The sequence below is a fragment of the Saimiri boliviensis genome, chromosome 10 (genome assembly GCF_048565385.1).
Source record: "Saimiri boliviensis isolate mSaiBol1 chromosome 10, mSaiBol1.pri, whole genome shotgun sequence".
Classification (NCBI taxonomy): domain Eukaryota; kingdom Metazoa; phylum Chordata; class Mammalia; order Primates; family Cebidae; genus Saimiri; species Saimiri boliviensis.
This window is the reverse complement of record NC_133458.1, coordinates 92,636,011-92,659,716: the sequence shown is the minus strand read 5'-3', so window position 1 is coordinate 92,659,716 and position 23,706 is coordinate 92,636,011. Positions and strand designations below refer to the sequence as shown.

Here is a 23,706-nt window from a genome sequence, read left to right as displayed (position 1 = left end):
GAGAAGACCACCTGCATCCTTTCTTCTATTCCTGTCTCACCTTCAAGGTTGACCTGTACCATCCTCATTTTATGCTTCTCCTCCCACCCCCAACAAGGCTGCAGCAAAACACGAACCTAAGGCTTTTATAAGTTATTGGGCAGGCATGATGGCTCACGCCTGTAATCTCAGCACTCTGGGAGGCCGAGGTGGGTGGATCATTTGAGGTCAGGGGTTCAAGAGCAGCCTGGCCAACATGAAACCCTGTCTCCACTAAAAATACAAAAATTAGCCAGGCATGGTGGCAGGTACCTGTAATCCCAATTACTCAGTAGGCTGAGGCAGGAGAATCACTTGAACCAGGGAGGTGGAGATTGTAGTGAGCTGATATTGCACCACTGCATTACAGCCTGGGTGACAGGGTGAGACTCAGTCTCAAAAACAAACAAACAAACAAAATAGTATATACTAATTTTGAATTACAGTAAATATTCCCTGATTCTAGGTAAACTACCATAACCTTGATATTACTAACATCTAGGTTAGAAAGAGTCTTTTAAAAAAAGTTTCAGGCTGGGGGTATGGCTTATGTCTATAACCCCAGCACTTTGGGAGGCTGAGGTGGGCAGATCACTTGAGTCCAGGAGTTCAAGACCAGTAGGCAACATGGCAAAAACCCATCTCTACAAAAAATACAAAACTTAGCCAGGAATGGTTATGTGCACTTGTAGTTCCAGCTACTTAGAAGGTTGAGGTGGGAGGATCACTTAAGCCCAGGAGACAGAGGTTGCAGTGAGCCGAGATGGCACCAATGCACTCCAGCCTGGGTGACAGCTGACCTTGTCTCAAAAACAATAAAAATAAAAATGTAAAAAGTTTCATGTAGCAATTTGAATTTTTTGGAAGCATTTTTCTTCTGTCCTCTCCTCTCTCCCTTTCTTTCCTGTCTCACTTCTGCTTTCAAGTGCTCTGTGATCACAGTGTCCCAGTATTATTTATTCCTTTGTGACTTTTACAAGCAGCAATTAACCATGAACACTATTCTTCAGGATGTATGTCTTTTTATAATCCAGTGGTAAGTGCATCTTCACAATTCTATTGAGCTATACCTCTTCAAACCTTCAAGATTGCCAAGATGAGTTAGGAAGAAACAGGATTTGGATCAGTTTCCTACAAAAGTGTCAATATTTGTTAAAACAAAGAGTATCCCCAATAGAATGCCATCTGTCCTTGTCTTTGAGGGCCTGCTGGAAAATCTTTTCCCAGCCAAGAGATGATTATTTGGCATAACTGACACGAATTCAGCAGGATGGCTTACAGATCCAAAACTGGCTTTATAGGCTGGGCACGGTGGCTCACACCTGTAATCCCAGCACTTTGGGAGGCTGAGGCGAGTGGATCACCTGAAGTCAGGAGTTCAAGACCAGCCTGGCCAACATGGTGAAACCCTATCTCCAGAAAAAATACAAAAAATTAGCTGGGCATGGTGGTAGACACCTGTAATCCTAGCTACTTGGGAGGCTGAGGCAGGAGAATTGCTTGAACTTGGGAGGCAGAGGTTACAGTGCGCCAAGATCACGCCGCTGCACTCCAGACAGAGTGAGACTCCAACAGAAAGAAAGCAAGTGAGAGAGGGAGGGAGAGAAGGAAGGAAGAAAGGAAAGGAGGGAGGAAGGGAGGGAGGAAAGGAGGGAAGTAGGGAAGGAGTGAGTGAGGGGGTGCTTTGCTATGTGAAAACTGGAAGTATAACAATGTGTTTCATTTTTAAAACTATAAATTAGAGATTATTTACCATACTATTTCCCATAGGAAGCTTTTAATCAGCAGGATTACCTAATCAATTTAAACATTCAGATCGTTAACAAGTTATTTTGTTATACAGCATTTTAGAAGGTGAGCAACTGATAGGTAAAACATAAGGCCCCTCTCATGGTTTTATTGTTTCACCTATGCTTTCTCTGAAGCAAATAAGCTTTCTCTGAAGCAAATACTTTCTCCTATTGCAGATGGAAACAGTTTTGATGCAGTTTTCAGGCTGAAGCATAACACACAGTCCAGCACCTCAGAGTGTTGCAGTCCCCAGGTCTACGCTGGTATCTCACCCCTATCATCAATAGCCTTTCATTTTAGGAGGCAAGCGTGTTCAACATGCTTCTGAGAATGGTCAGTTATCTGACTTGAGTTCCAAAGGAGGGGCTTAGCTACCTGGATTCCTTTGGAGAAAACTCAGATTCCTTTGAGTAATAACCTGAAGAATAATTCAAAAGGTCATCTCAGGTAGGAGTTGTGAAAGTTGATCAATAAACTGGGTCATTTTTGTTCTACCCAACTAAAACAGAGTTGAGAGGTCAAGGGGAGATGGCCCTCAGGGCACATAACATTGCTCCAAGAGTGTAATTCTCTGTAAGCCTGCTGAAACTGCCTGCTGAAGCCTAAAATCAGTTTTATCTACCAGCTGCTGAAACTACCTCCTGTGTCTCTAAGAATCATTTACCTGTTGCTGTCATTGGCTAATCAAAACTTGCCAGCTTCCTAAAACATGACTAGTGCCAATGAACTTTCTCAAAGAGCAATATGTCACATTTGTCCTTTTAAAGAAAACTTCTGACCTTCTCTTTGTTCTTCAGACATACTGAAGACCACCCAGTCTGTGCATATGGCCCAAATTGCAATTCTTTCTTCCCAAATAAAACATTTTAATTTCAGAGATTTCTCTATATTTCATTTGACTTCAGCAGAGTGAAATTCTTCAAGATGCATTAAACAGTTTTCAGGGCCCATTTTTCCTCCTACAGTGTATTGCTCAGTGGGATGTTTGCCGCTCAGCATTTCTATCTGTCTGTGTCTCTTCCAGCTTTCCCTGAAAATGAATTAATTTGGGAACCTCAAACCATCTGTAGAGTCTGACTCCACAACATTCTTGAAGCCCTCAAATACTCCATCTAGCTATGCCATTCCTTCCCAATTTATTTCCTACAGATACTGACGCCCTTTATTTAGACCTTCATCGAATCTCACTTTTCCCAAGAAAAGAACAGTCATCCCAGCCTCAGCCAGGGCCCTAGGCCAGCTCCCCCAGTTGTCCCTCCCTTAGGTTAAATAGACCAGGAGTGTGTGTCCTCTTTCACTGCATGGCATTCAGCTGCTCTGCAGACATCTTAGCCCAGCTTAACTAGGTACAGCTAATCTATGGGGATCTTGGCCACCATGGAAACACATAATTCCAGTCTCCAAACATACATGGGCATGTTTACCAAACAGATTTTTGTATGTGCTAAGTTAATTAATTAATTCGATAAATATTTCATGAGCACCTGCTATATTTAAGGCATTGATCTGAGAACATTGTTCCACGAATAAAACTAAGCTCCAGACCACTTGGGAGAGGCAGACAACAGATTTTTTTTTTTTTCTCCAGGGGATAATAAGTGCTGAAAAGAAAAATTAAGCAGGGGGAAAAAATGAAGGGGAGGAGAGTGATGGTGTGTGGATGGGATCATCTACCTGTGTTACACAGGGAGGTAGGCAGGGAATGTCTGTCCTGAAAGAGAGAGAAAGTCACACAGTTATTGGTGGGGGAAAGAGTATTTTGGGTAGCGTGAATAGCAAGTACAAAGGCCCTGAGGCAGGAGAGTAGCAACCATGTTTGAAGAACGGGGAGAGGCCAGTGTAGAAGGAAGGAAATCTGTATTATATACCAAGTCACACTGAAAATCACAGACTATGGTGAAGAATTTGTATGTCATTCTGAGAAGGGTGGGATGCTATTAGAGGATTTTATTTTTATCTATTTTTTTTTTTTATTATTGAGATGCAATCTTGCTCTGCCACCCAGGCTGGAGTGCAGTGGTGTGATCTCGGCTTACTGCAACCTCTGCCTTCTGGGTTCAGGCTATTCTCCTGTCTCAGGATCTTGAGTAGCTGGGACTACAGATGCATTCCACCACATCTGGTTAATTTTATTTTTTATTTTTAGTAGAGACAAGGATTCACCATGTTGGCCAGGCTGGTCTCAAATTCCTGACCTCAAGTGGTCCTCCTGCCATGGTCTCCCAAAATGCTGGGATTATAGGCATAAGCCAGTGTGCTCAGGCTATTAGAGGATTTTAAACAGGAAATTAATGCATACAAAACACAATATATCACACACAGTGAGGACTGAAGAAAGCCTAGCTTTAATTTTTACTTTTCCTTGACTCTAAAGGAGCTATGCATTCTACTTTATATAAATGGCATTGTCTTTTTCTAATGGTATCGTCTTTTCTAAAATTGACAGAACAGAATTCCAACATCCTTCATCTATAAGAGGTTGGATTATTAGAAAGTTAATATGTCCAAGACTTTAGGTCCTTCTCTACATTTTGCTGCTCAGCAATGTATTTTTGTTTAAACTTAGTATGGAAAATTTCAAATTCAATACAAAATTAGATAGAACAGCCAGCTCCAAGCAATTATGAATTCAAGGCTATTCTTGTTTCTTCTATCTGCCATCCATTTCTTTTTCTTTTCTTTTCTTTTTTTTATCATTGACAATGTTTATTATCAAGAAACTTTACTTGTAGATTTTTTAAAAGAATGTTGGTTTTAGAATACACAAAGAGGACACTCTGTGACAGGATATATACAAACAAGGATAATTAAAATATTAAATACTATCTAAATTAAAAGACCATAATTCAAATTGCCAATTATAATCTTTGTGTCTTGGTAGAAATAACTATAGTTCCCCTTCATGAAATTCACCCCTGTCTTTTCATGAAGACAATGAAGCCTCACCACAATTTCAGTTATTTAATTAACAATAATCAATGCTGAGTTTTCTGTGCTGAAGCATGCACTGTTAAAGAAAGCATAAAATCCTATTTACGGGGATTTTGAGTTTTCTTTAAAACGTATCTCAAGCATCTTTTAAAGTGCAAGCTACAAATAGGCTGTATCCTTAATGAAAAAGGCTTCTTTCTAAAAGCAGCATGAGATAGCCATCCAATACTGCAGGAATGGTTATATAACGAACTGAAGAAACCAGCAGCACTCGGCTAACTCTGTTTTAGTGTAGCAACCTCCTCCTTGGTCTTCTACTACCAGCCAAACATGTACTCCATTGCTTTGGATACAAGACTTTCATCTTTTTTTGGTGTTTGTCTGTTAGAAATAACCTGACATTCACTAGTAGAAGCTTTGTATGCTGTAGCAAGAGGTCTCATGGTAGAAATCCTAGGAATACTTCCAGGCTGTGTTGGTGTACCTAGAGTTTTGATTGGTGGTGTAAAGGTTAAAGATGGAGATGATAAAGCACATCTGTCATTGCTTTCCATAACACTTTTGTCAATACATGGTTTCACACCAATCATGATGGATTCTTCAAAAATCCTCCCATTTTTGCTTAAGGCTTTCCGAGCCTGCAGTTTAGACTGATAATGAATATGCATCCAATTTCCTGTGTTAGACATCACATGTTTTAAGATATTCCCAAACTGTGCAAACTGTAACAATATGTAGGAAGCAGATGCTTGAGGAGACCCAAACACAGTCACCCAAGAGTCATCAAGGTGATCTTCTGAAGTCAAAGAATCTCCTTGAGTATAAAAAGGATCCAATTGGGCAGGAGATAATGTCATCTTTCGTGGCTGACCAATACTTGCTGGACTAAACATACTTTGCCCTGTTCCAGGAGTAGATGTAACTCCAACCAGAGGACTCTGCATTACTGAAATGTTTGGCTGTCTTCTTGAAGTTAAAGGTGTTGATCCAAGTCCTGGGCTAGAAATGTCATCATATATACTTCTAAGTGGTGGAGCGTCACTTTGATCTTTAGGAGCTGGTACAACTGGTTGTGGTGGTGACCCACCCGAAAGTAAAGGTGATCTCATTTCCATTACTCCTGCTGAAGGGCCACTAATTGATCGAGGTTGTGGAGTCACCGGAGCTGGCAAATCCCCCATTAAAAATCCAGGTAAGAACTGGGCATTAACTCCTGGCTTTGGAGATGTGGGTGAACCCAGCATCATTGGTTCAGATCCTAGCGCCGGCACCTGGGGTTCCATGGCAAAGGCTGCCATCGCGTTGGCAACTACAGTTAAAAACCAGGACCTTCCCAATTTTCAAAAATGGTGGAAACTCTCGCCATCCATTTTCTTTCCCTTCTTTACACTGAATTATTTTGAGGAAAATCCCAGACATCTTTTTATCCATGAATGCTCCAGTAGGTACCTCTAAAAATAAAATCTTCTCTTTTTGCATTACCAAAATCACACCTAAAAGTTTAACTATAATTTCTTTATATCACCAAAAATCCAGCCAGTTATGACATTTCCCTGGTTGTTTTATTAATATGTGTTTTTTTAAATTGTCGATTTGTTTAAATCAAGATTCAAATATTGCATTTGGTTGAATAGGTCTTATAAATCTAAAAAGACTAAACTTGACTATTTACCCTACTGTCCTTTTGTTTGCTTGTTTGTTTTTGAGACAGGGTCTCACTCTGTCGCCTAGGCTGGAGTACAGTGGCATGATCTTGGATCACTGCAACCTCGGCCTCCTGGGTTCAAGCGATTCTCATATCTCAGCCTCCCAAGTAGCTGGGACTATTGGCCCACCGCACCCAGCCAATTTTTGTATTTTTTGGTAGAGATCAGGGTTTCACCATGTTTGCCAGGCAGCCTTTCTTTTTTGTCATTTATTTGTTGAAGAAACCTGGCCATTTGTTCCTTAGATGTCCCTGCTTTTGGATTTTGTTGAATGCATTCCCCATGGCATTGGTGACTATGTTTTACTTCCCTCTATATTTCCTACAGACAGTAGTCAGCTCTAGAGGTGTAATCAGGTGGGATTTTTTGGCAAGAAAACCTCATAGGAGGTGCTGGGAACTTTTCATGGCATCCCATCTGGAGGCATCCTGCCTCGCTGCCTCTCTTTTTGTGATGTTAGGACTGATGGGTGGGTTCAGTTAGCATCAGCCTGATCCATTTATGATTAAGTTCCCTGTGGGACTTTCCATCTAACAGCTTTAGCTGCCATTGACAGTCACTGCCTGTTGCAGTAGGGTTCCAGCAGCATGCTTTTCATTGAGGTGAGATGCTCTGACCATTTTGCTTTTAGTTAACATTAAAGCAGCTCTGTTTTGCTGCTTTATGGGACTCTCTGAGGGGAAAAAAATGGGGGTGGAGGTGAAGGGGGATCGTTGACCAAAAAGTGAGGAGAAAGCTGCCTGTTATGGACTCCTCTTGCCGCAGACTCCAAAGCCACTGCCCCGGGCGGTTCTGCAGGAAAGAAGCCCATTTCCACCAACAGTGTAAAAGTGTTCCTATTTCTCCACATCCTCTCCAGCATCTGTTGTTTCCCGATTTTTTCATGATCGCCATTCTAACTGGTGTGAGATGGTATCTCAATGTGGTTTTGATTTGCATTTCTCTGATGACCAGTGATGAAGAGCATTTTTTCATATGTTTGTTGGCCTCCTGTATGTCTTCTTTTGTAAAGTATCTGTTCATATCCTTTGCCCATTTTTGAATGGGCTTGTTTTTTTCTTGTAGATCTGCTTTAGTTCTTTGTAAATTCTGGATATCAGCCCCTTGTCAGATGGGTAGACTGCAAAAATTTTTTCCCATTCTGTTGGTTGCCGATTCACTCTACTGACTGTTTCTTTTGCCGTGCAGAAGCTGTGGAGTTTGATTAGGTCCCATTTGTCTATTTTGGCTTTTGTTGCCATTGCTTTTGGCGTTTTGGTCATGAAGTCCTTGCCTACACCTATGTCCTGAATGGTTTTGCCTAGATTTTCTTCTAAGGTTTTTATGGTAATAGGTCTGATGTTTAAGTCTTTAATCCATCTGGAGTTAATTTTGGTGTAAGGTGTCAGGAAGGGGTCCTGTTTCTGCTTTCTTAACACTTTTACACTGTTGGTGGGAATGTAAATTAATTCAACCATTGTGGAAGACAGTGTGGCGATTCCTCAAGGACTTAAAAATAGAAATCCCATTTGACCCAGCAATCCCATTACTGGGTATATATCCAAAGGATTATAAATCATTCTACTACAAGGACACGTGCACACGAATGTTCATTGCAGCACTGTTTACAATAGCAAAGACCTGGAACCAACCCAAATGCCCAACGATGATAGACTGGATAGGGAAAATGTGGTACATATACACCATGGAATATTATGCAGCCATCAAAAACGATGAGTTCACGTCCTTTATAGGGACATGGATGAACCTGGAAACCATCATTCTCAGCAAACTGACACAAGAGCAGAAAATCAAACACCGTATATTCTCGCTCATAGGCGGGTGTTGAACAATGAGAACACATGGACACAGGGAGGGGAGCACTACACACTGCGGTCTGTTGGGGGGAAATGGGGGAGGGGCGGGGGGTGGGGAGGTGGGAAGAGATAGCATGGGGAGAAATGACAGATACAGGTGAGGGGACGGGAGGCAGCAAAGCACACTGCCATGTGTGTACCTATGCAACAATCTTGCATGTTCATCACATGTACCCCAAAACCTAAAATGCAATAAAAAAAAAAAAAAAAAAAAAAAAAGAAGCCCATTTCGCTTTGTTTGATTCTGTATTTTCCAAGTTCACTTGACTACGAGCATTTTATTTATGTGGAGTCCTCATGAGGGAAAGGCAGTTAGGCTGGTGGGAGCAGGGGAAAGCAAAAAGGGAAAGAAGAAAAGCTGTAAGCCTGCCTTTCTTCCCGGTCCTGGACACGTGGTCCTCCTGCACAAATAACTCACACTTTTCTTGCACTGACTTATCACCAGACCCTCGGCCGATAGAAAAATGAAAGTTAGCTCACCGCAACCTCAGTACAGCACACAGCCCTCTCCAGCACAATCCCCACCAAACCTTTGTCTCCTGGCAGTCAGCTCCTCTCTTGCTGATCTGCCCATTGCACCTTTGCAACATGTTTTTATACCTTCTAATAAATCTGCCTTTTTTACTTATGACTGTCTTGGTAAATTCCTTTATCCTTGTGCCACTGGCCCCAGTTAATTGCTACCTGAAACATTCTTTTTTTTTTTTTGAGATGGAGTTTCACTCTTGTTGCCCAGGCTGGAGTGCAATGGCCCGGTCTTGGCTCACTGCAATCTCTGCCTCCTGGGTTCAAGCGATTCTTCTGTCTCAGCCTCCCAAGTAGCTGGGATTACAGGTGCCCACCACCATGCTGGCTAATTTTTGTATTTTTAGTAGAGACAGGGTTTCACCACATTGGTCGGTCTGGTCTGGTCTCAAACTCCTGACCTCAGGCAATCCTTAGCCTCCCAAAGTGCTGGAATTACAGGTGTGAGTCACTGCCCAGCCAACATTCTTTATCGTATTTTTTACTACCCATTGGAGTCAGCTTTGGAGAATACTACTTTAGTGTCTAGGTTACTTAAAATAATGCCACTTATTAATATATGCATGTGTTTCTTGGCTGTCCGGAACCACTCTGACAGTCTTCTGCAGGCTGTGTTCACTAGTGGCCATAAGCTGAATGTGTTCATAGAAAAGCCCTGGATGGCAGAATTGGCAGTATTTCTGGCAAAGCTTTATCTGGAAACTCTGAATTGACATCGTATCCCTGGGAATGAATGCCTGAAACAAAGGAGAAAATACCTATTCCACATCTCACCTCCACTTTACAGTGCTTGCTGGAAGCCTCTGTGATAAACCTTCAAGAAATGCCACAGCGGTGTGCACCCAGGGATGCTAGTACCAGATATAGTTACTCTCTGTTTTCATTGCTTCCCTCTACACAATCTCCAAACCACACCTAGGGGACCATTTCCCTTCTGTTTCCCTGGGTAACACTGTTGTCAACTCTGTCACTGCTTGCACAGTGTGGTTAGCTGGTAGCAAATGAGACGTTGGAGAGGGGACCTAGCAGAGGCCTTGACTGACTTTCTGAGGGCAGGGATTTCATAGTGCTCCTTTCACATGGCCTTTAGGAAGAAGCATCCACTCTAGTTGCATTTTGTTTACCAGCTTACTTTTAAAGAGCCAGGACGAGTCCACTAGTTGTCCAGATTGTTGACATCGTGGATGAGAGCCCTGCCCTCATAGGATACCTGAGCTTGTTGTAATTCAAATGGGCTCTGTAGGGAAGCAGGGGCTTGTGGGGAATGGGAGGAAGCTGGGGAGAAGACGGGTTGTGAGCAGCCCAATGTGAGGGAAAGTGGGTACCCTTGCTGGGCCAACTTACCATAAAGAGGGTTCAGTCCTGTGACTGCCGTGTAGTAACCAGGCTTCCACATAAAGAAGAGACTCAAAGTCAGCCTAGGTGCAGTATGGTGGTCTCAGGTAAGAGGTTTGCTTTGATAAGACCCCAGCCAGGAGCTGGAGATACAGAGTTAGGACCAAGCCCCAGGGGAAGGGACCTGGTAAGAGCTGGGCAAGGTGCCAGGATCCCAGCCATGAACTGCCTTGGTCCTGATGGGCTCAGAAATTAGGCAGGGCTGAGTATGCTTGTGGGAGGCTTCTCTGGCTAAAATAGTAAGACCCAGCCTGGCGTGGTGGCTCATACCTGTAATCCCAGCACTTTGGGAGGCCCAGATGGGGGATCACCTGAAGTCAGGAGTTCGAGACCAGCCTGGCCAAGATGGAGAAACCCCATCTCTACTAAAAATACAAAAATTAACTGGGTGTGGTGGCATGTACCTGTAATAATCCCAGCTACTTGGAAGGCTGAGGCAGGAGAATCAACCTCAGGAGGCGGAGATTGCAGTGAGCCAAGATTGTGCCACTGCATTCCAGCCTGGCTTCAGAGTGAGACTCCGTGTTTAAAAAAAAAAAAAAAAAAAAAAAGTAGGACCTAAATTAACTGACACATCCTAATATCCAACACTATCGGAAAGGTTGGAATTGAGAGTCAGGATAATGGAGCGATTAAAACTATAGACACTGACGCCAGCCTTCCAGAGTTCAAATCCTAGCTCTGCTGCTCACCAGCTGTGTGACCTCAGGCAAGTTGCTCCACCTCCCTGTGTCCCATCTATCAAGTGGAGACAAACACTTCCCTCAGAGTGTTTTTATGAGGATTAAAGGAGTTGAGATACATAAAAGCACCTAGAACAGTGCCTGGCACAAGGTCAATTGCTGAGCGCTACGTGTTATTATTAAATTGTGGGCTTAGAGGACAGATCAGTGATTTTAGCCTGGTGCGCTCCGAGGAAAGGACCGTCACTTGAATAAGGCATCCGAAAGCTGAGGGCAAGCTGGATAAGCCATGGTAAGGAGGCGGTGCTCCAGGACAGGTGGACAGGAGCCGGGGTGTGGAGGGAGCAGACACAGCCGACTGAGGGCGAACTGTGGCCCTCGTCCACAGACACAGCTGTTTCGGGGATAAGGAGGGTAACAGGCTCCCTTCCCACGCTAATGGGCCCAGGTCATGGTTTGCTGCTCTCTCTGAGGTCAGGCTCATATCTATGTCCCTAGGTTACTTGATTTCCCCTTGTGGCCTCCTTCTGTAGAGGCTCCCGTGTATCTCCCATCCTGTTCTCTTCAGGCCACTCACAAAAGTTTCAACTGTAATGTCCCATTATAATTTTTCATTTTCTGGTCACTCGGCTTGCTTTTTCTTTTTCCTTTTCTTTCTTATGCAAGAAAAGAAGATTTGGCTCAGTCTGGAGTTTACTCGGGATTCTGATAAACATCTTTCTTTCCTCTCAATAATAGTTTGCTGACAATGGAGTGGGGAGAGAGTGCCAAGTGCCAATGCCTCTAAGTCCCAGGGGTTCAGAAGCTTCCGCGGCAGCCGGTTGCCTGGGCCATCTGCACCAGGGGCTTGTGCAGTCACTGCCCCAGCTTTTCAGGGCAGGAATCCGGCCTTCTGTGCCAGCCCCACACCAGCTGCCCAGCGCAGTGTCTCCAGCCCTGCTTTCCTCACCTCCCATGGTGATCCAGGGCTCTAATGCCAGGCCAAGCAACTACTACTACCCACCTCCTGATACCATCCATTTTCATTTTTATCTTGGAAAAATTTGGCCCCTTACACTTGGGGCTCTAGAAATGTACTGATAATTTTTGTTTAAAAAAATTTTGGTGGATGACGGGGGGCTAGGCATGGTGGCTCATGCCTGTAATCCCAGCACTTTGGGAGGCTGAGGTAGGCAGATCACAAGGTCAGGAGATCAAGATCATCCTGACTAATATGGTGAAACCCTGCCTCTACTAAAAATATAAAAAATTACCTGGGCATGGTGGCACACGCTTGTAGTCCCAGGTACTCAGGAGGCTGAGTCAGGAGAATCGCTTGAACCTGGGAAGTGAAGGTTACAATGAGTCGAGATCGCACCACTGCACTCCAGCCTGGGCAACAGAGTGAGACTCCATCTAAAAAAAATTTTTTTTAGCTGGGTGCTGTAGCTCATACCTATAATCCCAGTACTTTGGGAGGCCAAGGTGGGAGAATCATTTGAACTCAGGAGTTTGAGACCTCGTCTCTCAAAAAATAAAAACAAAATCAGCTGGGCATGGTGGCACGCACCTGTGGTCCCAGCTACTTGTGAGGCTGAGCTGGGAGGATGACTTGAGGCCAGGAGTTCAAGGCTGCAGTGAGCTATGATTGTGCCTCTGCATTCCTTATTTTATTTTTATTTTTAGAGACAGGGTCTCACATCCTTTGGGTCATTCCTCAGCTCTGTGCTTCTGTACAGAATCATCCTGGATATTGGGCTTCTGGTTCTTCCCACCTCTCACTTCTATGTCCCTCTGTCTTCTTTCGGCAGCACCTCGGGGCCAGTGCAGCCAGCTGTGGCGTGAACCTCAGCCCTTGGTTCATCCCTGGCTCTGTTGTGCAGTAACACAGCAGCTTGGCATGGTAAAGGCAAACCTCACAGGTATCTAGTAAGCCTTGGTTGTTTCTAACAGACTGCTTTAGCATTCTCTAATTAGCAGTCTCTCCCTGTGTCAGTGTGAGAGCCACCTCCCAATTCATAGTCATTGTTAACATTAACAAGTAGGTACAAGTCAGACACAGGGGTGGCACGTGTCTGTGGTCCCAGCTATTCGAGAGGCTGAGCCAGAAGAATTGCTTGAGCCCAGAAGTTCGAGGCTGCAGTAAGCTATGATTGCACCACTGCACTCCAGCCTGGGCAACATAGCAAGACGCTTGTCTCTAAAAACAGAAAAAGTGGGTACAGTATCTACTTGTTCCTGCCCGCTTAGCAAGCATGAGATGCTAAAGTTCTCATTATTTGTTGCTAAGTTCTTTGTGGATCTGAGTCAGCTGGTTATTTTCCCTACTCAGTCTCTACAGAAGGTATGCACTTCTCTGTGCTTGGCACTCTGGGTGAGGCCACATACCAGGCCTGCCTCCCTTCCATGACAGTCTCCAGACATGGTTTCTTCGGTACCTTCCGAAGAAAAGGACCAAAGAAGGAAACTGCCTTGTAAGAATAAAACGACAACTTCAAACATGCTATCAATATTTGATGAAGCAACCACTTCAGCTCATACTGGGTAGTCAACCGCTCCTGGGTTGAGAAAACCATGGCTAATGAGAGGAGGAAGCACACCTGAGCCAACTCGCTCACAAGCTGAACTACTCTAATGTGTGTACAAAGCAGTTACCTAAGTCTTGCGCCTGCTCTGACTCAGCACACACCAGAGTGTCAGATCAAGATTTAACACGGTGCCAGTACCAGTGGCAGAAAGAACATTTCACAGTGATGCCACCCAGTGGTGCCAGGGAAGGGAGGAGAGAGCCCACTGGGTCCTGCTGTCAGTTATGCAGGACTTTCTGAAGCTTTCATCTAACAGCAGGGGAAGGGCTGATGTCTGGCTTCCTTGGAGTAGTTTGCAAAATAAATTAACATGGATCTGACATTTCAAATTTGCGAATTGTAGATTTTTAAAGTGTATTGGGGGTGGGGTTGGTTTCATGATTGCTGCTAAAAATTTTTGAGCTTCTCACAAGACTATATACAATTTTCACTGATTTAATTACTGCTTAGAAAAGAAGTTGCCAGATTGAGGTGCCCAGGAAAAGACATGAACAGCATGCATCACATTACTCATGGTGTCCAAGGCAGAGTCAGTATTAATCAAAACCTTTCAGCAGCCTTTAGTCTACATCCAGTGGTTTTAAAGCGATGTGTAATTAGCTGACTTATTTCTGTGGTCCCTTCTTAATGATCGTGCCCTTGACAAGTATCAAAAGAGATCTGCCTGCAGGTGTTTATATAAATCTTCAAATTCAGTATCTTGTGGGCTTATGGAAGTGCTTTCAAGTGCTTATGGGAGAAAATCTTGAAAAGATGGTAGACCTATTTATAGGAGAGGTGGCAAACTATCAACTGTTTGGAATATAGAAAAAAGATATATGCATCTGCTTTAAGCAGCATTTTATTAGTGGAACACAAGGCTTACTGTATAAGTAGTAAAATCTAAGGCTTGGCAGCATTTTTAATACTCAGGGACTGTAGGTAATGTGAAAAGGGCTAATTTGGTTCGTGGCAAGATCCAAATGAATTCCAGAATAATTAGAAAATCCAACTCAAAGTAAGTGTTGACTGAGTGGTTCCAAGACTGAGCTGTTCCTGGCAGGTGGAGTGTCTACCACCTGGATGCATTTGAATCATCGTCACAGAACAGGTGAGGACCTTAGCTGGCATCTACTCCAGCTTCCCCTGTTTCCAGTCCTGCAACTGATTCTTTGACAATCTAGGTGCTTGAACATATCGAGGATCTCACAGGCAGCCCTGGCTCATGGGTGCTTGCCTTGCTCGAAGTTTATGAAGTCCTTCTGTGGTTTCTAACCATGAGGCTTAACCTCTGGAACTTCTCACAGTAAATCTCACTTCTATAAAACAGGCTTTCTAAGATTTGAAGTTAGGTCTTATGCTTCTCATAATTCCCTTTTCCTTTTCTAGGCTAGTTCTGTAGATCTGAAGTTGCTCCCTTAATCCAAGAGTGTGAACTTCCCATAGAGCAGTGTTTTAGCCAAGCAATAGCAGTAGCTGTGCTTCTGAACCAGGCTCTCCAAAAGGCCCACGTGCACTTTTCAAGACCAGCACCTGTTCCTCCCCGCAGAGTTTCCACACCTTTCACCATCATGCAGGACAGTTCTCTGGGCAGCCATAGATTGGCCCAGTTCTCCTCCCTTTTTTACTTGCAGTTTTCAAGAATAACTGTAGAATGTGCTGGTAGTGCAACATCCTGAGAGAGGGAGGGACTGAGTGGAACACCCTGAATTCGCTCCAGCTCCCCCATTGAAAAAGGATGTCCTTCAGTGCTTTATTCCAGAAACCCATGTTCCCTGGGGTATAAAACCCAGGTGGGTCACTTTCTGGGGGACCTTCAGCTGCTGAGCAAGTGAAGCACACGTGGGAGACTCCATCCACCCTGGGCAGCTTTCCTGAGCCCTGGGAAGCCAGCTCACCATGAATCCTGGGCTTCGGTTTTCTCTTGCTGCCTGTGTGTAAGTAATAAATCCCCTTCATGTAACTGGTGTGTGGGTGTTCAGTCTCATCCAACTCAGACAAGTTAATAACCAGTGTTCTGTGAATCTGCTTTACACGTCCTAGAGGTCCACCATGAGATGGGCATCAATTAGCCAGTGGTCTTAAAATGGACGCCCAGCAATGAAATGAAATATGCCAGGTGTAGTTGAAAATATGATAGACCCATTTACAGGAGAGGTGGCAAACTATGAACAGTTTGGAATATAGAAAAAAAGATGTATGCATCTGCTTTAAGCAGCATTTTATTAGTGGAACACAAGGCTTACTTGCCCCCTTCTCTGGGCAATGTAATTCTAGATGGTTGGGCAGGTTGAGAGATTCGCCTACCTTCTTTTGGCTATAATTTAACATTTCCTGAACATCTTTTACAAATTATTATTTGTATGACATAAATCATTTAATTTAATATGATCATTTTGGAAAACAATTTGGCATCATAGAGTTGACCCAGGAGTTCCATTTGCAGTCGTATACCCTACAGAATCTCTTGCACATATGTACTGGGAGATATGTAAAGACTGTGCATGGGAACATTGTCTGCGATAATAACAAAAACAAGCAAACAAAACTGGACATATCCCAAATGTCCACTGATAGAATGGTAAATATATTGTTCATTCATTTTTTTCTTTTTTTTAAATTATGGTAAAATATACACAACTTAAAATTTACAGTTTTAACCATTTTTAAGTGTCCAGTTTAGTGGCATTAAGTATATTCATATTGTTGTGTAACTATCACCATCATCCATTTCCAGGACGTTTTCATTTTCCCCACCTGAAACTGTGTGCCCATCTGTATCTGTATTAATCAGGGATCTCTAGAGGAACAGAACTAATAGGATAGCTTAATACTTAATAAACTCATATATATGTATATGAGTTTATTATACATCTGAGTTAATTTTTGTATTTATGTTATCTTGTAACTCAAATATGAGTTTATTATATGAGTTATTATATTATCTCATATATATGATATGAATTTATAATAATATATTGTATTATATATTATATTGTGTTATAAATTCATATATCATATATCATATATATGAGTTTATATATCATATATCATATATGAGTTATGTTATAAACTCATATATATGATATATGAGTTTATAAGATAATATAACACAATATAATATATAATACAATATATTATATGTAATATATATATATGAGTTTATTAAGTATGAAGCTATCCTATTCTAACTTATTTTACTTAGCATAATGTCCTCAGGTTCATCCATTTAACTTTTTAAGGCTGAATAACATTCCATTACACACACACACACTCACACACACACATCACATTTTGTTTATCCCTTTGTCCATTATGGACTCCTGGGTTGCTCCCACCTTATGGCTGCTGTGAATAGTGCTGTGACATAAGTGTACAAATACATGTTCTTATCCCTGGTTTCACTTATTTTGAATATATACCCAGAAGTGGAATTATATGGTAATTCTATGTTTAAAATTTTGAGGACTTATACTATTTTCTACAGTAGCTATACTTGTTCTTTATTTTTTTTGAGACAGTCTCATTCTGTCACCAGGCTGGAGTGCAGTGGTACGATCTCAACTCACTGCAACCTCTGCCTCCCAGGTTCAAGCAATTCTCCTGCCTCAGCTTCCCGAGTAGCTGGGACTACAGGTGCTTGCCACCATGCCCAGCTAATTTTTGTATTTTTAGTAGAGATGGGGTTTCACCATGTTGGCCATCTTGACCTCATGATCTGCCTGCCTCAGACTCCCAAAGTGTTGGGATTACAGGTGTGAGCCACCATACCTGGCATTAATTCATTTTTTGCTACATATATTTTACAGTATAATTCTTTAGATACTGCCAGTTTTTTTCTGAAGTGGTTTGCTAATACATTTAACCATTAACAGCAGAGTTCCTAGTGATCCATATTTTTACCATTATTGTCAAGTTTATTTTTGCCAATTCAGTGGCTTTAAAATGAATATCTTATGATAGTCTTAATTTGTATTTCCTTGATTACCATTGTGATTCTTATTTATATGTTTATGATTATTATTATTTTCACTACTTCTGAGCCGAAACTTGAAGGATGACTAGGAGTTTCTGGAGGAGTGGAAGGAGGGGAAGGTCATTCATTTCCTCTGAAGGCATTCTGAACTTCAGAGGAAAAGGCATGGAATGGGGAAAAGTCTTCCCAACGTCAGGGGCAAGGGTGAGGCACTCCTCACTGCCCAGAGGTTTTGGGGGGATTTTTCTTACCCACCTTTTCCAGGGGACAGGCAGGAAAAGGAAGCTGAGTGACCACCTGTGGTCCCCAAAACACATCTTAGCACTCAGTGAATCCTAATTTTTGGTCAGTGTCAAAAATTCTCAGTGCCACTGGTCAGCTCCTTGTTAATAACAGGCTGAACATGAACAGCGGGAATGGCTCAGACAAACTGAATTGCAATGAAGTTATTTGATGTTAGCATTGATTAGAAAAGGATTTAGGACTTAAGAAAAGCATTCAGAGAAAAGAAAGTTGTGATTAAAGGTTTTTCTAAGATGTATGTGAAGTCTTTTTGCAAGCTGACAGTGAACACTACTTCTCATTTAGAGTAAATGTGATTAAGAGTTGTATGTGCAAGAAGGGAGAGCTAGGTGAGTGTGAGGGATGTTTTCTGGAACAAGTACATTTCAATAACTCTCAAATTTTAGTGGAGCCTGCTAACAAATTTAGGCTTCTTGGCCATCCCTTAGACTCAGTAGGAGTGCTGTAGGCCCAGGGCACTGCATTTTTAACCGCGTGCTCCCCCGCGCCTCCCCGCCCCGCACCCCTGCCTGGACCATCCCACCCTCAACCTGCCCAAGGAAATCCTGATTCGGGAGAACTCACTGTGAAAAACCGTGTAGACTTATGTCTTTTAACTCTTCCCTTTCTTTTTCTTTGCTTTCAAATTCCTTTTTTTTTTAGAAGGATCTCAAGAATGAGCTGTGGCAGGGTGCGGTGTTTCATGCCCGTAATCCCAGCACTTTGGGAAGCGGAGGCCAGCAAATCACCTGATGGGGACAGGAGTTTGACATTAGCTTGGCCAACATGGTGAAACCCCGTCTCTACTAAAAAAAGTACAAAAATTACCCAGGCGAGGCGGCAGTCACCTGTAATCGCAGCTGCTCAGGAGGCTCAGACAGGAGAACTGCTTGAACCTGGGAGGTGGAGGTTGCAGTGAGCCAAGATGGCTCCACTGCACTCCAGCCTGGGCGGCAGAGGGAGGAGCGAGACTCAGTCTCAAAAAAAAAAAAAAATAGACTTCTTTTCCCTCCCCATTTTCCCTTCACCTGCCTCACTGTTAGCTGGGCACCATAGGCAGGGTTTCCTGGACAGGTAGCATGAGCATGTGAAACTGGGAGGGTGGGAAACAGGAATTAAGCTGACCGGGCCGCCAGCCTATCCCAGCCAAGGCAATCTGCTTTTCTACACATTGTTCTGGCCAAAACCACATACCTTTAGGCTTTATGCCGCTCACTGCTGCCAATTGGCCACTCAACCATGGATTCATATGAGTGCTGGAGTTAACGACACAGGCTCTGGACTTGGCTGATTTCAGGTCAATCCTAGCTCTGCCACTTACTAACATGCAACTTTAGACAAGTTACTGAACCCTTCTGAGCCCTTCCTTCCCCTCCGGTGTGGAAAGGCTTCTTGAGGATGTAACAGGGTAATAAGTCTGTCTGGCACAGGGGCTGGCACATAATGAGCAGGCAGCATGGGGCATGCTCCTACCCATTGGCATGGAAGGCAGACAGTGCCAGGCAGACATCTCTTTGTCCTGCACACAGCCCCTCTTGTTCTGACCTCTGTTTTTGCTGTTACTTCTCTGATAAACTTCCATCTCATTCTCATGTACTTTTTTTTTTGAGACAGGGTCTCAATCTGTCACCCAAGCTGGAGTGTAGTGGTGTGATCACGGCTCACTGCAGCCTTAACTTCCCAGGCTCAAGTGATCCTCCCACCTCAGCCTCAGCCTCCCATAGTGCTGTGATTACAGGAATAAACCACTGTGCCCGGCCATCATTCCCATATATGTTTAACTAAATTATTTTCAGAGCTCAACTGAAGTCCCATTTCTATGAAATCTTTCACTGTAGTAGCAGCTTTAGCTTCCAGGGATGTTTTCTTTCTCTAGATTACTGTTATGACTTTACCACACCCACCCCATTTAGATTCTGGTTACATTCTGCTTTATATTGATCTTTAATCATTACGTGGGCGTTTTGTCATCTCATCTAAAATAAAACTCTTGCGGGTCAGGGTAAATATATTGCTTCTAGTAACTGCAGGAAAAACCTGTATATGTGAAAGGGATATAGAAGTTTGCATTGCTAAACTGGGTATGGCGGGGCTCATGCCTATAATCCCAGCATTTTGGGAGGCCAAGGTGGATGGATTGCTTGAGCCCTGGAGTTTGAGACTAGCCTGGGCAACGTGGTGAAACCCTGTCTCTACAAAAAACACACAAAAATAAATCAGGCATGGTGGTATGTGCCTGTAGTCCCAGCTACTTCAGGAAGCTGAGCCCAGGAAGTCGAGGCTGCAGTGAGCTATGATCAGGCCACTGCACTCCAGCGTGGGTGACAGGGTGAGACCTGTCTCAAAACAACAACAAAAAGCAACTTGTACTGACTAGCTTGAGATACTCTCTTTTTCTTCCTTCCTTTCTTTTCTTTTGAGATGGGGTCTTGCTCTGTTGCCCAGGTTGGAGTGCCGTGTCATTATTATACTTCATGGCAGCTGTGATCTCCTGAGCTCACGCAAACCTCCCATTTCAGCCTTCTGAGTAGCCAGGACTACAGGTGTGTGCTACCTACCATGCCCAGCTACTTTTGTTTTTATTTGTTATTATTATTTTAGAGACAGGGTCTCATTATGTTGCCCAGGCTGGTCTTGAATTCCTGGGCTCAAGCCATTATTCCCCTCAGCTTCCTGAGTAGCTGAGAGTACAGGCTCGAGCCACTGTGGCCAGCTTAGTAGAGAGGCTCATATATGAATTCTTACATGATTTTCAAATAATCATACATTCTTTGTATTCAATTATATATTCCTGTCCATTTTAAATATAGAAATATGAGAAATTCATTAGCAAACTGTATCAGCTTCTTTCTCCTCAACAGATACACCCTCCAAAGGAGGATAGCTGAAGACCAAGATTATCACAAAGATGTTGGTACTGGGATGCTAACCTCTGCAGTTTCCACTGGCGCTGGTGTCCTCTCCTCCTATGTGTACATGTGCTGATCGGGGGTTGTACTTCTCAGTCCCAACCTCTTCCTGGTTGTGAATGCGTCTGGAGGCTGCTGGTGGCTGTCCCTGTCACTGCCCCGCTGTGGCTCTACTCTGAGGCAGAGGTTCTGCATCACTGCTCGTCAAATGTTTTGCATAGAGACTCTTCTTTTCAAGCAAAGTGCTCTCAGCCAGCAGTGGACAGTCTGCATTGAATGTTATCACAGCTGCCCAGAAGCAGTCTAGGGTGGCAGCTCCTGGAAGTCTGGGCTGGGGGCATTCGCATGACACATCCCTGTGCAGCTCCCCAGCCCCTTCCCTTTTTTCTTCCTGGGAAGCCCAAGGTCTTTCCTGCAAAGCGAACTCTATAGAGATCTGCTGTGGCATCCCAGTGACATCCAGGAAAGGCCCCACCTTCATCTTAACACCAAAGGTAAGCGTACAAGGTAATCATCCTGCAGTGAAGTAGGTCCAGAAATGGGCGAAATAATCTTTTTTAAAAAATACCATTTCTCTTAGAAGAAAAATCTCAGCTTAAACTCTGACAACCAGTTTCTCTGGTCAACTCCTTTTTCTGTAGCACAATTTCTTTTTTTCTTTTGTTTTGAGACAGAGTTTTTGCTCTCGTTGCCCAGGTTGAATTCAATGGCGAGATCTCAGCTCACTGCAACCTCCACCTCCTGGGTTCAAGTGATTCTCCTACCTCAGCCTCCTGAGTAGCTGGGATTACAGGCATGTGCCACTATACCAGGCTAATTTTTTGTATTTTTAGTAGAGATAGGGTTTCACCATGTTGGCCAGGCTGGTGTTGAACTCCTGACCTCAGGTGATCCACCGGCCTCAGCCTCCCAAACTGCTGGGATTATAAGGGTGAGCCACCATGCCTGGCTCTCTAGTACATTTTCATATGAAGTGGGACAGACTTTTCCTCCCACTTTTGAGGACAGAAAATACCTAATTTTCACAGTCCAGATTCCCTATTTGTATTAAAAGAATGTCTCCTTGTGTTTGTCAAACTCTGAAGTCTTTCTTGGCTGGTATGATTTTATCTTTTACAAAACATCTTACTCAATTTAGGATGAGAAAACAAACCCATGACAAACTTTCACTGCCCGTGGGTGTTTACCATAAACTCCCCTACCTCCTACAGATACTTTTTGTTGTAGTCCTGTAAGTTGATGAATGAAAAGAACCCACTTTTCCAGCTTTCTTTGCCTTACATTGTACTGAGGTTTTGCAAGGTTCTCAGCAGCAGGAAATTAAGGAGGTCCAGGACCAGACATCTACAGATCTGTACGTTTCTAGAGAACAGGTATGTTTTACGGGACTCTGCAAAAGATGGTTCACAGCACTACTTCAGAACAGAGTCAAAAGACCAAGTCATGTGAAGTGGCTTACAGTGAGGAGAAAAAATGACCTGGTGTCTTTTAGTAACGAAGTTGCTAATACTCATCTTAAGGGAGAAATTCACGTTCGTTTCACCAACACCATATGCTTCCAATTCAATTTAACAACCCTGATATTTCCAAACAGAAACATACACCTTTATTCATTCTCAAGTAGAATAAAATAAAGTTGTCTATAAAATATTTATCAGATCTAGGCTGGTGTTTGAATTATAATATTTCCTGCAGACTTTAAAATGTCCTCTCTCTGCTTATTTCATTATTGAGTAGGCAGACAAAATTTTTACTTAATGCAGTGACTATAATGTGTTTACTGGGATTAATTTACACACCCTTGAGGATTAATTTAATTTCTTTATGATAGCCATTTTTCCTGGGATATTTTTCCCCCAAAGGGTCACATCCAAATTTATTAGACTGTTATATGGGTCACAATAATTTGGGTGTAACTGAATAATTTATGCCCATGTTTGCTAAGCCTGGCTGCCCATCAGAGTTACCTGGGGAATGTCTTAAAAATATAGATTTCCAGGTCCTTCCCCAGATCCAGTGAAGCAGAGTATAGCCTGGGAATTCCGGCATTTAAAGATGCTCCCCAGTGATTCAGCTGTAGCAGCCTAGTTAGTGGATGAGGATTTGGGAACTGACCAATATTGTTTAGTTTCATATGATTTTAAGGTAAAATATTATTGTTATTAGCTGTAGAAATTTCTGTTGCTAACACCACATGCCCTTGTCTGTTTTCCTCCTGCCACTCACCAGCATTGCCCAAGCTTCCCTTCCTATATTAGAAGTAGAAATGAGAGGAGGAGAACACCTGAGATAGAGGTTTGGAGTGGGACTGTGTTGTCACTGAAATAGTGGTCACAGTGACCAGAGAAGCCAGCAGGAGCAAACAGAACTGACCCCAGAGGAGGGTCTTGCTTTCCTTCCTGCTGGCCTACCTGTCCTGAACTCTTTGAGTCAGTGTTGCTCTAATGATTGGGTCACTGTAAACCCTCAGAAAAGCAAGACTGGTCCTGGGTTATGTCCCTAGCTGAATTTACCTTGCTCAATGATATGCATTGGTATCTGGGCACAGGACTTGAAAAACACTGACCAGTACAGTTGATTGATGAGTAGACATAGTTACACCATTTCAAAGCCATTGAGACTAAAATAGCCCAACAATGACAACAAAAACACTACAAAAAACCCTTAGGTGTTGTTAGCTTCTTCTTAATGCTAATGAGAGGCTTTTCTGTACTGAACAAAGGACATTCATCTCTTTTAATTAATTAATTAATTAATTAATTTCTGAGATGGAGTCTCGCTCTAGGTCACCCAGGCTGGAGTGCAGTGTCAGCTCACTGCAGCCTCTGCCTCCCAGGTTCAAGCAATTCTCCTGCCTCAGCCTCCTGAATAGCTAAGATTGCAGGTGCCCACCACTACGTCTTAATAATTTTTGTATTTTTAGTAGAGACAGGGTTTTGCCATGCTGGCCAGGCTGGTTTTGAACTCATGACCTCAGGTGATTCACCTGCCTCAGCCTCCCAAAGTGCTGGGGTAATAGGCATGAGTCACTGCACTCAGTCTACTTTAACTAAAAATTAATCTTCTGGTTCAATCTAAGATTTTATGA

At 43.1% G+C, this 23,706-nt stretch overlaps 1 pseudogene; it reads right to left on the bottom strand.

Annotated features, from left to right (window-relative positions):
* Nucleotides 1–4,875: 4,875 nt before the first annotated feature.
* Nucleotides 4,876–6,068, bottom strand: LOC101045184 (nucleoporin NUP35 pseudogene; annotated as a pseudogene).
* Between the last annotated feature and the right edge of the window lie 17,638 nt (nt 6,069–23,706).